The 13,078-nt window shown below is 40.8% G+C and overlaps 1 long non-coding RNA gene across 3 annotated transcripts in view; it reads left to right on the top strand.

Annotated features, from left to right (window-relative positions):
* LOC145509020 (uncharacterized) overlaps positions 1-13,078 on the top strand; it is a 63,808-nt gene that overhangs the window by 22,665 nt on the left and 28,065 nt on the right. For 2 of the 3 annotated variants that reach the window (XR_014055789.1, XR_014055788.1), the window contains one exon: positions 9,485-9,640. This is a non-coding gene — a long non-coding RNA (uncharacterized LOC145509020). Of the gene's footprint in view, positions 1-9,484; positions 9,641-11,484; positions 11,590-13,078 lie in introns of all 3 variants that reach the window. The other variant, XR_014055790.1, reaches the window with a different exon arrangement.

The following is a 13,078-nucleotide window of genomic DNA, read 5'->3' as shown; positions in this document are numbered from 1 at the left end:
AAAGCAATCTACAGATTCAATACAATTCCTATCAAACTACCAATGGCACTTTTCACAGAATTAGAACAAAAATTTTACAGCTTGTATGGAAACACAGAAGACCATGAATAGCCAATGCAATCTTAAGAAAGAAAAATGGAGCTGGAAAAATCAGGCTCCCTGACTTCAGGTTAAACTACAAAGCCACAGTTACCAACACAGTATGTATGGTACTAGCATAAAATGGAAATATAGATCAACGGAACACAATAGAATAAATCTATGCACTATCTTTTGTTGCTGTTTGGTTGTTCAGTTGCTAAGTCATATTTGACTCTTTGCTACACCATGGACTGCAGTATGCCAGACTTTCTTGTCCTTCACTATTTCCCGGAGTTTGTTCAAACTCATATCCATTGAGTCAGTGATGCTATCTAACCATCTCATCTTCTACTGTTCACTTCTCCTCTTGCCTTCAATCTTTCCCAGCATCAGGGTCTTTTCCAATGAGTCAGCTCTTCATATCAAGTGGCCAAAGTATTGGAGTTTCAGCTTCAGCATCAGTCCTTCCAGTGAATATTCCGGGCTGGTTTGATCTCCTTGCATTCCAAGGGACTCTCGGAGTCTCCTCTAGCACCACAATTCTATGACTAAGTAGGCAAGAATATACAGTGGAGAAAAGATGGTCCCTTCAATGAGTGATGATGGTAAAAGACAGTTACATAAAAATGAACAAAACCAGAACATTCCCTAACACCATACATAAAAATAAACTCAAAATGGATACAAATATAAATGTAAGGCTGGATACTACAAAATTCTTAGAGGAAAATAAAGGCAGAACACTTTGACATAAATTGCAGCAAGATCTCTTTTGATCCACATCTTAGAGTAATGGAGATAAAATACAATAAATATAAAATAAAATAAAATGAAAATAAACAAATGGGACCTAATTAAACTTAAACGCTTTTGTACAGCAAAGGAAACTATAAACATGATGAAAAGATAACCTTCAGAATGGGAGAAATTGTTTGCAACTGAGAAACTGAAGAAAGATTAATCTCCAAGAACAGCTCATGAAGTTCAATGTAAAAAAAAACAAACAGCCCAGTCAAAAATGGGCAGAAGATCTAAATAGACATTTCTCTAAAGTAGACATACAGATAGACAACAAACACATCAAAAGATGCTCAACATCACTAATTAACAGAGAAATGAAAATCAAAGCTCCAGTGGTGTATCACCTGACACTGGTCAGAATGGTCATCATCAAAATATCTACAAACAGTAGATACTGGAGATGATGTGGAAGAAGGGAGTGTAAGTTGATGTAGCCACTCTACCAATTGGTTTAGCTTCCCAAGTGGTGCTAGTGGTAAAGAACCTGCCCACCAATGCAGGAGACTCAAGAGACGTGGGTCTGATCCTTGGGTCTGGAAGATCCCCGAGAGAAGGAAATGGCAACCTGGTCTAGCATTCTTGCCTGGGAAATCCCCAGGTGGGCTACAGTCTTTGAAAAGGTTGCAAAGAGTTGGACATGACTAAGCACACGCACACAGCCACTACAGAGAACAGTATGGAGCCTTCTTTTTTAAAAAATAGAGCTACCATATGATCCAGCAATCCTGCTCCTGGGCATATATCCAGAGAAAACCATGATTTGAAAAGCTATATGCATCCTAATGTTCATTGCAGTACTATTTACAGTAGTCAGAACATGGAGGCCTCCTAAATGTTCGCCAGCAGAGAAATGTATAAAGAAGATGTGATCTCTATACAATGGAATATTACCCAGCTATAAAAAAAGAACAAAATAATGCCATTTGCAGCATTATGGATTGACCTAGAGATTGTCATATTGAGTGAAGTAAGTCAGAGAAAGACAAATATCATATGATGTCCCTTATACATGGAATCTAAAAAAGGGGTACAAATGAACTTATCTACAAAACAGAAATAGAGTCATAGATAGATGGATAAAACAAACTTATGGTTTCCAGAGGGATAAATTAAGTGATTGGGACTGACATATATGTCCTACTATACTTAAAATAGGTAACTAATGAGGACCTACTGTATATTCCAAGGATGCTGCTCAATACTCTGTAGTGGTCTATATGGGAAAAGAATCCAGAAAAGAGTGGATATATGTTTATGTATAACTGATTCACTTTACTGGATACCTAAAATTACCACAACATTGTAAATCGACAATAAAAATTAAAAAAATTAGATGAACTCATATCAGTTTATAGGCTGAAGAAAGTAAGAATACATAACAAACTAAGATATTAAAAAAATGAATATTTAAGGATGATCAAATAAATAAACTAGCCAACAAAGGTCCATCTAGTCAAAGCTATGGTTTTTCCAGTGGTCATGTATGGATGTGAGAGTTGGACCATAAAGAAAGTTGAGCACCGAAGAATTGATGCTTTCAAACTGTGGTGTTGGAGAAGACTCTTGAGAATCCCTTGGACTGCAAGGAGATCCAACCAGTCCATCCTAAAGGAGATCAGTCCTGGGTGTTCATTGGAAGGACTGATGTTGAAGCTGAAACTCCAATACTTTGGCCACCTAATGCTAAGAGCTGACACTGGAAAAGACCTTGATGCTGGGAAAGATTGAGGGCAGGAGGAGAAGGGGACGACAGAGGATGAGACGGTTGGATGTCATCACCGACTCAATGGACATGAGTTTGAGTGAACTCTAGGAGTTGGTGATGGACAGGGAAGCCTGGCGTGCTGCAGTCCATGGGGCCGCAAAGAGTCGGACACAACTGAGCGATTGAACTGACTGACTGACTGATGAAAATAAATGGTATGAAATGAGACTGAGGACATTGCTATAAGAATTGACTGGAATGAGGATCCTTATTAGTGAGAGCAGAGGGAAGGAATAAAGTATATATAGGGCTATATGCCAGCAAATTTGGAAAACTCAGCAATGGTCACAGGACTGGAAAAGGTCAGTTTTCATCCCCGTTCCAAAGAGGGACAATGCCAAAGAGAGTTCAAACTACCACACAATTGCACTCATTTCACATGCAAGCAAGATGCTCAAAATCCTTCAAGCTAGGCTTCTGCAGTATGTGAACCAAGAAATTCCAGATGTACAACCTGAATTCAGGAAAGGCAGAGCAACCAGACATCAAGTTGCCTACTGGATCATAGAAAAATCAAGGGAATTCCATAAAAGCGCCTATTTCTGTTTCATTGACTATGCTAAAGCCTTTGACTGCGCGGATCACAACAAACCGTGGAAAATTCTTAAAGAGATGTGAATACCAGACCACCTGATCTGTCTCTCCTGAGAAGCCTGTATGCAGGACAAGAGGCAACATTTAGAATCGGGCATGGAACAATGGAATGGTTCAAAATTAAGAAAGGAGTACGTCAAGGCCTTATATTGTCACCCTGCTTATTTAGATTATATGCAGAGTATATCATGTGAAATGCTTGGCTGGATGACTCACAAGGTGGAATCAAGATTGCCAGGAGAAATATCAACAACCTCAGATATGCAGATGATACCACTTAAATGGCAGAAAGCGAAGAGAAACTAAAGAGCCTGTTGATGAAGGTGAAAGAAGAGAGCGAAAAAGCTGGCTTAAGACTCAACATTCAAAAAACAAAGATCATGGCATTTGGTCCCATGACTTCATGGCAAATAGATGGGGAAAAAGTGGAATCAGTGACCGATTTTCTTTTCTGGGCCCCAAATCTCCGTGGACAGTGCGGCTATGAAATTAAGAGATTCTTGCTCCTTGGAAGAAAATCTGTGACAAACCTAGACTGAGTATTAAAAAGCAGAGATGTCACTTTGCTGACAAAGGTCCGTCTGGTCAAAGCTATGGTTTTTCCAGTAGTCATGTATGGATGTGAGAGTTGGACTGTGAAGAAAGCTGAGCACCAAAGAATTGATGCTTTTGAACTGTGGTGTTGGAGAGGACTCTTGAGAGTCCCTTGGGCTGCAAGGAGATCAAACCAGTCAATCCTAAAGGAAATCAACCCTGGCTATTCATTGGAAGGACTGATACCGAAGCATACTTCGGCATGCTTGCCAAAGCAAACATCATACTTTGGCCATATGATGCAAAGAGCCAACTCATTGAAAAAGACCCTGATGCTAGGAAAGATTGAAGCAGAAGTAGAAGAGAGTCACAGAGGATGAGATGTTTGGATGGCATCATCGATTCAATGGCCATGAGTTTGAGCAAACTCTGAGAGATGGTGAAGGACAGGGAAACCTGGTATGCTGCAGTTCATGGGATGCAAAGAGTGGGACACAACTTAGTGAGTGAACAAAAACAGGGGCTATAGATTATTTGGCTTTTAGCAGAAAAAAATCATATGCTTATATTTTTAGAAATTCTGGAAACGTTTATTAATTAACATCAGAAGAATTGAGTTCAAAAAGAAATGCTTTGACTTTCAAATGGAAAATTTTCAAAAGGAAAAGGCCTCTTGGAAGTAAAAGATGGAAATCTGACAGCATGGCCTGAGTGGTTTTCAAACAGTGGTTCCCAGGACCCTTGATACTCTTGAAAAAGTATCAAAGGCCCCCAAGAGTTTCTGTTTATGTAGGTTGTAATTATAGATGTTCACCATATTAAAAATTGAGATGGAAATTTAATATAAAATTTTATTTAAAAAATATAAAAAGCCAATCTAATCCTAATGACATCTTTTAGTTAAAAATAATTATATTTTCAAAAATACAATGTAATATATAAAAAACTGTTGTTTTGCATTTTTGCAAATGTCTTTCTGGTCTCTGTTAGTACAAGAGAGCTGGACTGCCATATCTAACTCTGCATTTCATGTGTCTCAATATCTATCCCATGTCATATAGCTTCTGGAAAACTCATTATACGCTGTGGAAAAAATGAAAGTGAAAAAGGCAAATAATTTTTTAATTTATATTACAAAAATAATTTTTCCTTTGCAAACCCCTTAAAAAGATCTTCGTGACACTGCAAGTGTCTGCAGACGGCATTTTGAGAATTGGTATTTTACGGTTAGGCCAGGGTAGACTAGAATTACTCTGCACTATAGAGAAGGAGGAATTTGAAGTTTCTGGAAGCAATATTTCTTCAGAGAAGTGAGGAAAGATAAAAAAAAACGTATCAAAGATTTGTGATGGTCAGGCTTTGAGAGTATATTATGGAAAAAGACCTAAAAAAGTGGCCTCAAGCTAGGTCTTTCAGAGGCTTATGGTCAGTGTGAAATTCTAGGTTATAAGGAACGGCAAGTGAGTTTTACGACAGCAGCATCTCACCTTCAATTTGAAGAATAACCCCTCTTATTCTAGGTTCTAAATCTACCTAGTCACCCAAACCATGAGTGCATGTTTGTTATACATCAAAGAACAGCGGGCTTCAGAGTGAGAATAATGTTTCTTTGCAGTAGAAAGATGGCGTCAGTGTGGGCAGGTCCAAGGGATGCATAAGCCATCAGCACCTTGGTAAAACACTTTGGTACTCATCATAGGTGTGCAATTAGGGTTCAAATATGTTTCTTTAAACATCAAAGCAAGATGTTACCAAGGCAGTGGTCATCTGGGTATGTGGTAATCAGAAGTAAGGTGCTGGAAATTTGAGTCAGTCCAGGCTGGATTACCTAAACTTTCTGGGTGCACCAACCAAGTCCTGAAAATGAGGGAGGTGGGAATTGGGAAAAGAGTTGAGAAGAGTTACAGATATTTTTTAACAGTTGCTGAGTGAAGAATTAGTCTGTGAGCTCCAAAAACATAAAACCAACAGTGTTTTATTATAGAGAGAGACAGAGGTTTAAGGAATTGGCTCAGGCAATTGTGGGGGCTGGCAAGTCTGAAATCTGCTGGGCAAGCTGTCAGGCTGAAAATGGATGGAAGAGTTGATGTGGCATTCTTAAACCTGAAGTCCGTGGAGGAAAAATTCCTTCTTTCTTGGGAGACCTCAGTCTTTTAATATTTTCAACGGATTGGATGATGCTCACCCATATTACCGAGGGTAATCTACTTCACTCAAAGCCTACTGATTAAAGTGTTAATTACATCTAAAAAATACCTTCACAGCAACACCTAGACTGGTGCTTGAACATAGACTAAACAGGCTGACACATGAAATTAATCATTTCAAGGGGGATATGGATAGGTTGGACCAAGGACCAAGGACAAATAAAGGAATGCTGTGTAGTAACAAGGGCCAGATGAGGCTGGAGACCACCCTTTTATTGCGTTACTGCTCCACATGATTGTTGCGATTTTCTCAAACAGTGCTTGTAGTCTGGATACAGGAGTAGAGAAGGCGAATTAGGGGAATGACCCAGAGGTGGGGTTAAGATCTGACATTATATAAGGCCTGTGAGGAAAACGAGTGACTATTGACAGAATATTCATGTAATCACCATAGGTCAGGGCTAGTCAGGGAAAGAAGCCTGTATGATTGACAGACAATAAAGATCTGGAGACTTCAGGGCTCTATGGCATAAGTGCAGGGGTGGTGGGAATAGACGTATGAGAGAGGGGACAGGTTGAAAAATACGGGAAATGGTTGACAAAGAATTAAGGGCTGGAGTTTGACAGCACATGTTAGAATGATTCAAAATGATGACCAATTCAAGATGTAGAGTGGTTTTGATGGCCACTGGAGTTGTGGATGATAAGGAACTGTGAGATTTGGATATGGAGTGGGTCTTCCACATATTTACTGGAGATACCTAGGATAGTGGCTACATTTGGGCTAAAGCTGTGAGTCATATGGTAATATTTATAATTAATGAGGGACATAAGAAAGTTGGGAGAGATACTGATTAGGGGTAGTCAGTTGTATGTGACCAGATGCCGAGTATTTCAAAGATGGAGTGTGCAAAGTGTTACAATTTAGAAATAGCCAGGCAAAGTAGGAATAATGCCGGATCTCCTCATGAGGCCTGTGGGTTATGAGTGTCAGGAGAATGAGATATTTCCATCAGGGAAGGTGTAAGGAAAACAGGATAATGATTTAGGTAAAGGCCAACATAGGATAAAAGTATCTTTTAAGAATTTTGAGGATATAATTTAGTTTTCATGAAATGGGAGTTTAAGAAGATGCCCTTAACATTTGTTAGAGCAGTGGAAGTTCTAGAATTTCCACACAAGAGAGGGTTATATGTAAAAAATTGGTTGAAAGTGGGGTCTTGAAGACTTATCTGGAAGTGGTGTTTGCAGAATAAGTACCTTGCTTCCTTAGATGGCTGAATACAGAATCCTCTGTAATCCATCCCTTGGCTTCTCTGCTCATTTGAATGGAGGTAGGAGATGGGGAGGCCAGAGGAGTTTGGGATGAGGGAGAGGATGACCTCTAGGGCTAATATTTCAGCCAGTGGTGATAGAGAATCGATTGAAATGAGCTGGTACCCAGGTTTCAAGAGTCTTCCATGACTGTTCAAAGAGAATCACAGCAGATAAATTCATGCTGTGGAGGGGACACCACTGAGGTCATGATGAGGTAGAATCAGGTTTAGGGCTGGCAATTCAAAGGCATGGACAACTGGTTCATTCCTGTTTATCTTCTAAACCTCAATTCAAAAGCCAATTTATAGAAACTTATTTTCCCAACCCTCCTGCTCAGATAGGAATGGTTGTTTTCTCCTTCACCCTGAGCATGCTTTTATCAGAGCTCTTGTGGCTGTTGGTGTTCAGTCACTCAGTCGTGTCCAACTCTTTGAGACCCCATGGACTGCAGCACACCAGGCTTCCCTGTCCTTCACCATCTCCGAGAGTCTGTTCAAACTCATGTCCATTGAGTCAGTAATGCCATCCAACCATTTCATCCTCTGTCACTCCCTTCTCCTCTTGCCTTCAATCTTTCCCAGCATCAGGGTCTTTTCCAATGATTTGGCTCATCACATCATCTGGCCAAAGTACTGGAGCTTCAGCTTTAGTATCAGTCCTTCCAATGAATAGCCAGGGTTGATTTCCTTTAGGATTGACTGGTTTGTTCTCCTTGGGGTCCAAGGGACTCTCAAGAATCTTCTCCAGCACCACAGCTCAAAACCATCAATTCTTTGGTGCTTAGTCTTCTTTATGGTCCAACTCTCCCATCCATACATGACTACTGGAAAAACCATAGCTTTGACTATATGGACCTTTGTTGGCAAAATAATGTCTTTGTTTTTTAATATGCTCTATCTATTTGTCATAGCTTTTCTTCCAAGGAGCAAGTGTCTTTTAATTTCACTAAAATAATGAAATTAAAAGTGACTGATGGCTGTAGTTACCATCCACAGTGATTTTGGAGCCCAATAAAATCAAGTCTGTCACCATTTCCATTGTTTCCCCATCTATTTGCCATGATGTAATGGGACCAGATGCCATGATCTTAGTTTTTACAACACTTTTTAGTTTATATATCTATCTCCTGTCCTCAACTCTAGGTTATTTTGAAAGCAAAGGGACAATTTATGTGACGTTTTGCCTATGATGCTGAATGTCTGATATTTATTATAAGCATGAAAGTTATTGCTGGCACACAGTACCTGGCAAAGCTGAGTTAGACTCAGTAATACATTTCTTCATTTGATAAAAATGTATTGAGAACCTACTATGTGCTAGTACCTGGAGAGTTGATCACGATGAAAATTGGTTTATACCCTCATGGAGCTTACACTGAGAAAGATTCTTACTTTCTTGATCTCAGTCAAGTATGAAAACCATGAAAATATACCAATGACAACGCCATGCAGAGTTTAACTTTCATTGCAGTCACCCTAGGATCCCAAGGGCCGGAGATTTTCTGATGTCAGTTCAATAGGTCTCTTTCAAGCAGCATTATTTATTGCTTCACCTCCAACCTCAAACTGTACATCTGCCCTGATTTTGCTTTTGTTTAGCCACTAAGTTGTGTCCGAATCTTTCATGACTCCAGGGTCTGTAGCCCCCCGGGCTCCTCTGTCCATGGGATTTCCCAGGCAGGAATACTGGAGCGGGTTGCCATTTCCTTCTCCAGGGGATCTTCCTGACTTGGGGATAGAACCTGTGTCTCCTGCCCTGGCAGGTGGATTCTTTAGCACTGAGCCACAAGAGAAGCCCGTCTGCCATGACATGCTTCAGCAGAAACACGACAAGGAGCACACGGCTCGTTCTTTATCAGAACAAGGCTAATTGTCATGGACAGCAGGTTTCGCTGGGTTTGAATTGTGGTTTTAAAACTAGAAGTGGCTCTCTTGGAGAAAGAGCAGACTGAGTCAGCCAACAGGCTTCTGGTGAGTTGGTCAGAGAGAAAGGAACCGCCAGCACTCAAGATAAGTATGGGAGAAAACAACCTGGTGCACGTCAGAGGATAAGTCAACAAAGCTATTTAAACAGCACTGCTGAGGTAGTTGGTTTGGTGGAAGAAAATGAGGCTCGTGTCTCACGGGACCTGAAAGAGCAGTTATCTGCCTCGCTGCATTGACGCTTTCTCCCTCCCCACTTTCCTTTCCCTTCTCTCCTTCCACTCAACATGTGAAGGTCTTACCTATTTCTTCTCCATTTCCAGAGAGAAATACCTCTAAGTTTGACAAACTCAACCGTCTACCAGTACCAGACCAGCATAGCCTGTCCAGTTCCCTTCACCGGGCTGAAAAGGGGTACAGAGGCAAGCGTGCCTTCTCAGTCCCTTCACATACAGTTCATTCCACGAGACTCTAAAGGGGTGAGCTTTACACGCTATTGTTTGTGCCTTTCATCACTGTTCTATTGTCAACCATGTGAGCTCAGCTGGTAACTGCTCACTTAAAAAAGTGATCCCTCCCCCCGACCCTCATTTTGTCCCGTAACAGCCTGACAAAAAAATAGCACCTGCCATCGCTCACAGAGAAAAAGACAAGAAAATGGAAAACTGAAGGGGCCAAGCTTGAGAATCCCACTAATGCCCGATGACTGATCTTGTTAGCGCACATAGTGCATTCTCAGATTTTTCCAGAATCTTAGATCTCTCTGCTGAACAACCACAAATGCGCATACTTGCACACACACACACACACACAAAGGCACTTTGCAGCAGGCTGTGTAGCTGCCCCCACTCTCTGCCTGGAGCTTGATTGTCAGTTTCATACACAAACCCAGACAATGCTCTCAATAGGCGTCTTTTGGGGAGACAATTGCCAAAAGCATGATAACGGGATTTGTCACCCTGATGTAGCTGCTGTTTCAGCAAGCATTTCAATAATGAAAGAAAGTTTTACTAATTGTAAATGGGAATGAATTTCAGCTGTCTCCTCTTAAAAAAATTCTTTTGGAAGAAAGCCAATTAAGATCATCTGTCTAAGGCATCTCTTCACCCCCACTGCAACAATATGTCAGTTATAATAGACGTCTAATAAACTCAGACTTCTCAGGACAGGGTGCTGAGCATGCCAAAAGAAGGGAGCGAAAAGGTTTGGAGGGAACTGCTGAAACTTCTCTCTGTGAAAGCTTAGTCCATCGGGTGGTAGAGCTGGGGGCCATTTACAATACATCAGTGCACCAAGACAGATTGGATTTCAGAATAATGATCTGCCCTACCGGCGGCCTTGTGCACCCACTGTCCTCTATGCAGGAAACTGGAGTAGCTTATTGTCAAAATCTGTGGCCTGGCTCCTGGATGCCTGAGGTCTTACATCAGAGGGGAAGCGTTTGGAGACTTCAGGAGAATGCACAAGTGCTTTCAGAAACTGGACCACAGGCAGTCATGTCGGCAAATTCCCTTTCCTGAGAAAATCTTTATGTAAATCATATTCCCCTGCAACTGTGAGACTTTATCTCTCACTATCTCAGCTGCTGCTCTAAGTTGCTCAGCTAGCTGACGTTACTTGTTGAAAGACAAGCCGATAGCTTGGTTAGTCCACTTAGGGCACTGTTTTCTGTCCTTTGGAGTTAGAGTCAAAGGTGCTGTTCACCCTGTGGTGTCGAACCCACCATCGAGACTAAATCACTTTCATTAAAGTCCCCAGTCCTGCCATGATGCTCACATTAACCTCACCATTGCCTTTGCAGCATCAACATCACCTCCACTATCACAGCTCATATTAACAGCATGAAATTTGTTAACATTTCTGCTGTTGTCTACAGTAACATCATTGCTACTTCACTATCTTTGCCATCAGAACAGTTAACATTTCTGTAACAAGCTACATAATAGCCCCCCAGAGATACCCAGGTTCTGACCCCTGGAATCTGTAAATATTACCTTATCTGGCAAAAGGTATGTTGAAGACGTGATTACTTTAAGAATCTAGAGGTGGGGAGATTATCCTGGACTATCCAGGGCTTCCAATGTACTCCTAAGGAATACAGAGTTTATATTTCCCAAAATGGCATTTTGATACTGTTCTCTTCCAGGGAAGGAGGAAGTCAAGATGAGCAGTTTAGACATCTGTGCAGAAGTGGTAGATAGCGTCTCTTCTCTTTTAACTCCCAGATTGTTCCATGAGGAGAGTATGGGATTGATCTCAAGTTGCTCTGTAAATAGGCAAACTGAAAATAGATGATGGGCTATTCATTTTCTTACCTCAACAGTTCAAATCTCAAACAGGAGGAAAAATATCTTCTTCAATTTCCCTTGACCGAAGGTTCCAGTCAACTGTGGCACATGCAGATGATTTTGAGAACATTTAGTTGTGGGTAAGTTACAAGTAGTAACTTACGTGTAACATGTAGAAAGGAGTAGGACAGGGCTGTCCGTTCTCACTCTGTTTATTTAACCTATATGCTGAGCACATCATGAGAAATGCTGGGCTCGATGAGACAAGCTGGAATCAAGATAGATGGGAGGAACATCATCAACCTCTGATATGTGGATGGTGCCATTCTGATGGCAGAAAGCAAAGAGAAACTAAAGAGCCTCTGGATGAGGCTGAAGGAGGAGAGTGAAAAAGCAGTCTTAAAACTAAATATTAAAAAAAAACAAAACTAAGGTCATGGCATCTAGCCCCATTACTTCTTGGCAAATAGAGGGGGAAAAGGTGGAAGTAATGACAGATCTCATCTTCTTGGCTGTAAAATCACTGCGGATGGTGACTGCAGCCATGAAATCAGAAGATGTTTGCTTCTTGGCAGGAAAACTGTGACAAACCTAGATAGTGTGTTGAAAAGCAGAGACATTACTCTGGCGACAAAGGTCCATATAATCTAGGCTCTGGTCTTCCCAGTGGTCACATATGGTTGTGAGAGCTGGACTGTAAAGAAGGCAGATCTCTGAAGAATTGATGTCTTCAAACTGTGGTGCTGGAGAAGACTTCTGAAAGTCCCTTGGAGAGCAAGGAGATCAAACCAGCCAATCCTAGGGGAAATCAACCCTGAATATTCGTTGGAAGGACTGATGCTGAAGCTGAAACTCCAATATTTTGGTCATCTGATGAGAACAGCTGACTCATTGGAAAAATCCCTGATGCTGGGAAAGATTGAAGGCAGAAGGAGAAAAGGGCATCAGAGGATGAGACGGCTGGATGGCATCACTGATGCAATGGACATGAACTTGGGCAAACTTTGGGAGATGGTGAAGGACAGGGAGGCCTGGCGTGCTGCAGTCCATGGGCTCGCAGAGAGCTGGACACAACTGGACAACTGAACAATAAGTTACATGTATTAAAAATCAGTAGATATAGGAATGACTTTTTCAGTCTTTTTTTAAATTTAAATAAAGCCATTGATGAAATCATCTGACGTTTCATACTCCTACAAGTAGAAAAAGTGGTTAGAATAGGAAGGAAATTATCAATTTTGTTTTTTTACCATTGGCAGGATTTGCTAATGGTCTGTTTGCACATGGCTGGGTCCTGGGGAGGGTGTCCTTGCTTTCTTGGAGCTACAATGAGCCTGAATAATTTAGATTAGGTGGCTACACTAATTGAATTTACCACATAATTAGCTCACAGTTTTCACTTCACTTTGCCATGCAAGACTGTTTTAAAAAAGGAAAATTCATTTGAATTTAACTGTTTTCTAAATACTTCAAAGCTTGGTCAACCAATTCGTATAGTCAGAAAAAGAATATATCTCCCTTGAGTTATATTTTTGAAGATATTTTTTCCTTTACAAAAGTAATGTAATTATATTACTAACACTTTGACAAAATACACAGAAGTTTATCCCTTGGACATCACCATTTGTA

This window comes from Giraffa tippelskirchi, chromosome 6 (assembly GCF_054371585.1).
Source record: "Giraffa tippelskirchi isolate mGirTip1 chromosome 6, T2T-mGirTip1v1.2.pri, whole genome shotgun sequence".
NCBI classification, from domain to species: Eukaryota; Metazoa; Chordata; class Mammalia; order Artiodactyla; family Giraffidae; genus Giraffa; species Giraffa tippelskirchi.
Note: the sequence above shows the minus strand (reverse complement) of the source record. Positions and strands in the feature narration are given on the sequence as shown.